This window comes from Siphateles boraxobius, unplaced genomic scaffold (genome assembly GCF_051911475.1).
Source record: "Siphateles boraxobius isolate OS27281-9 unplaced genomic scaffold, OSU_SipBor_1 26, whole genome shotgun sequence".
Lineage (NCBI taxonomy): Eukaryota > Metazoa > Chordata > Actinopteri > Cypriniformes > Leuciscidae > Siphateles > Siphateles boraxobius.
Window position 1 is genome coordinate 10,097,764 of NW_027508876.1, and position 4,275 is coordinate 10,102,038.

At 32.9% G+C, this 4,275-nt stretch overlaps 1 long non-coding RNA gene across 1 annotated transcript; it reads right to left on the bottom strand.

Annotated features, from left to right (window-relative positions):
- Window positions 1-3,384, bottom strand: LOC143751466 (uncharacterized). The gene is made up of 5 exons (XR_013207236.1): window positions 3,332-3,384; window positions 2,454-2,472; window positions 1,998-2,140; window positions 1,584-1,634; window positions 1-942 (listed from the first exon to the last, which is right to left on the bottom strand). It is a non-coding gene; the product is annotated as an uncharacterized LOC143751466 (long non-coding RNA).
- Window positions 3,385-4,275: the final 891 nt, after the last annotated feature.

Here is a 4,275-nt window from a genome sequence, read left to right on the forward strand (position 1 = left end):
TTTTATTTTGAATTAATTTAGACAATATAGTTTAGAATTTTAATATTGTCCATTTATCAGTAATAACATTTTATCATTTCAATTAATTGTTGGCTTACCAGTACCAGTCAGAATGATCACATTGGTGCATCCCTATCCCAGCAAACATGCTCCTTTGGGGCCCGAATGGGCCCCTTGTGGGCAGCCCACTGTGGGTCCAGATACCAGCGTGAAATGCGGGGCACATGTGGGCCCCTCACTATGGGGCCGAGGTGGATCCCCATGCGGTGGGCAAAGTGTGGGTATACTGTGGGTACATTGCGTTAAGTGTGGGCATACTGTGGGTGCACTGGGAAAAGTGTGGGCATACTGCGGACAATACAAAGATGTGTTGTAATATACCTGTGGCCTTAAGAAACAATATTAGTTTGGTTCTACTTTGCATTTGCCACCATACATGCAAAATAATTGCACTTGTTGAAAGTCGAAGTAGTACATTACAAGTCATATCTTTCAAATAATTTAATTTATTCACAGTCATGTAAAAATATATAAAATACATTTCCGTTCAAAACTTTGGGGTCAGTAAGATTTTTTAAATAGCCCTACTTTTGAACAAAGTAATTTTACAAAGTAATTATTCCTGGGATGTTAAAACTGAATTTTCAGTAGCTAGCATCCAGTCGTCAGCATGTAAATCGTGAAAAAAAATAAGGAATGTTTGAACAGAACTTTCAAAAGAGCAGCATTTATTTGAAAAAGATTTTGAGTAAAAAAAAAAAAAAGTCAAAAAAAAAAATCATATAAAACCACATCACAACACATTAAGGTAGATTATGAATCCTCTAATAAAATAAATCAATCCCCTCGGACACCGGAGTGACTTGCTCCTTCCACCATCCCAGTCTCTTGCATTAGGATCAGCATCAACCCCTTTGGATGCTGCTTCAGCTGTGTCAGCATCTAAAGTGAGAAAAAAAAAAACAACAACAATTGAAATGTTAACATAAAAAAATGTATTAAAAAAACGGGGTTGTTCCAAGTGTAATTTATACACTTGTGTTTTCCCAAGGGTTAGGCCGTTTCCACCTCAGAAAACAAATAATCTTCTGCACTTTGACTGGAGGATAATTTGAGTTCCAGAAAAAATAGTTATAGTTTTTTTATTAATATTAAAAACAAATGTAGGTGGTGTTGTTGAGAGAGAAACATACAGAGAGTGAACCAATTGAGGGCATGATGAAATGAGCGCATGAGAACAATTTACAAAAATTATCAACACAATATATAATTTTGTCAACTTGTACTCACGCTCATGTCATTCCAAACCTGCATTATTTCTTCTGTGGAAGATTCTTCTGATATTTTGAAAAATGACTCAATAAAAAGTCATTGTATGGACAAAACAGATTAAACATTATTTAAAATTATTCTTTTGCATTCCACAGAAAAAAGTAAATAATACATGTTTGGAACAACATGAAGAACAATCCCTTTAATGTCTTTATCAAGAAATCTTTGATGGCTTTAACTTGCAGCATGAATATGTTATTTTTTTAAAAGAAACTACAGAGAATGTGTCTGACAGTCAAAAATGTACTTACACAGAAAAAGAGTGACCTGTGCCCGAGTGGCTCTCTGTTGGGTTTATTTAGCTGTTTGACACACAACACAATTCAGGAAAAAAGAGAGAAGACAACTGAATATTAGTAATATTACATATTACATAAATCTATACAAATAAAAATTATTATTTTTTTCATCAGTGATTATTGACTAATTAATATGTCAGGAGTTCTCAACTCTGGTCCTCGAAGTGCACTGTCTTGCAGTTTATGTCCAGACCTGATCAATCTCACTTGCTCTTTTAACCAAAAGAGCTCGATTAGGCTAGCTTGTTCAGGTGTGTTGGACTTGGACCAGGGTTTGGTGCTAAAGTCTGCAGGACAGTGGTCCTCAAGGGCCAGAGCTGAGATCCCCAGCAATATGTTCTGAACATGACTGGATGGATCACTTACAGCACTGGTGTCCAGTCCTGGTCATGGAGGAGTTTAGCTTTCTGTACTTTCTGTTGATCCTGAAGACCTTGATCAACTGGTTCAAATCTGCTTAACTGGGGTTGGAGCTCAATTCTGCAATCAGGATTAGATGGCAATGAATACTGAAAAGAGAGAGGACAAACAACATTTTAATGTTATAAACCCAGTTTAAACTTTTATTCATGAATATGTACAATAACATCTAAGAATGTATGCTACATATGACACCACTGTACTGACAAATACAGTATTTGTTCAGTGGGTGAGGAACATCTCATTTAAAAAAATTGATACCCAAAATATTAACAGATAACATAAGCAAAATGTTTATGAAAATACAGTTATATATATGGTGCAAAGAAAGTTTTTGTAAATGTCTATGACAAATCTACAAACTGAGAATGTGTCAGACAGTAATTCCAACAGAATACTTACACAGAGCAGTACCGATTATCTGATTACACACAAGGAAAAGGGAGAAAAAGAAGCAAATATTAATATTTCAGTGAAATATTTACAGTATCTGTATGGATAAACGTTCTAATGAAATTTCTACATTCAAAATAAATTATTACATTCATATTTAATGTTATTAAATGAATGAATATTATTTCATGGCCTAAATGTTTTACTTACATTATATTTATTAATAATTAAGTTAATTAAATATTACAGATGGTTGATTTCATTTCAGTTATCAATTAAAGTTAGAATTGTAAAATATGTCATTTTTAGCTAACGTTAACATGATAGTTATGACGTTATGTAAATAGCCTATATGATTTGCTGTCTGTCAATGCGCAGTGTTTACAGGTGTCTATCAATTATGAACGGTCATAATCATATTTAACGAGATGTAGTTAGAGTGTGTAGCTTATGTATTGTATTTACACTACATAAATACTCGTTTACATCGCTATTTAAAACTTTAAAACAAAGACATCACTGATTCAGCCGGGCCATTGTGTTTAGCTCGGCCCTAGTTCATCGCGTAAACGGTAAAACAATAATAAACCAAATTATAATAGCACCAAAAGGTATGTAACTTACAGTAAACTTACACAAACTTGAATTCATTTAGTTTTAAAGTATATTACCTCGGAGATCACCAAAAAACGGACTGTCTGAGCAGCTAACGTTAGTAGACCGTTAAAACAGTTTCATTTAAACAGCAGCAGAGTAACGTTAGCTATAATCAGACAACAATAAAATAAGTGTAATTTAATACCAATTAATTAATTCATTACCATTTTGACTCCTTTCACTAATTTTAATAGAAAATTCAAATTACTATGGAAATTTAAAAAGCTTACCTGTTTGGTGCAAAGCTGGGCTGTACCAGTCAAATCCAGAAAGACAGCTCTTTAGCGATGGAAAGTTCCAGGAGTCTTATTGGTTAGAATTAATCACGTGATGACGCCATCTACTGTATTACTCATAATTTTTCTTTTTTCTTTTGCAGTTTCAAAATATAATATTATATAATATATAATTAAGCAGCGATGTATTTATTAGTATAAAAAAATATAATTCTATAATAATAAATACATCACTGATGAATACCAAAACAAATCAGTCAACCAATTTGCATTGTTTTATTGTGACAAATAAGGTAATTTCATTTAATAAATATGGTAACACTTTCTATGCAGACCATGCTTATGATGAATTATAGCTCCCCACATACTTTTTTAGGAGCAATATTACTATTCTATAAGTATATTTATAAAGACTCACTGAGATCTGCATTATAAGATAAAGTTAAATTTATATTAATTTTTATAATTCCTTATAAGTCACTCATTTGCTCTTTCAATGCGCATGCTCATAATCCATTATACACTGATTTATAAGTATTAATTAGTCAGTGTTATGGTTCTATGAATGTATTTATAAAGATGCAACCTGCATTGCTATAATGTTTTTATGTTATTTATGAATGTATTAATATATAAGTGCTGTGATTTATTGAGGTCTAATAGTCTAATGGTGTTTAAACTATACTGTAATGTACTGGTCTGTCTGACTTTATCAGTCTGTCTGGGAACAGCTACTACAAGCAAACAGGTAAAGATAGTACTTGTCTTGCTATCTTGTTGACTGTCTGTGTGCAAGTATGGGATGACTGTTGAATGAAATAGCATTTATGAAATTTAACGGGATTGTTAAAATAGGTTGATTAACCCTGAGTTTTTAATCTTGAAAAATGATGTACTGTTATGGAGGGTTGCCCACAGTAAACCCTCATGGTGGCCCC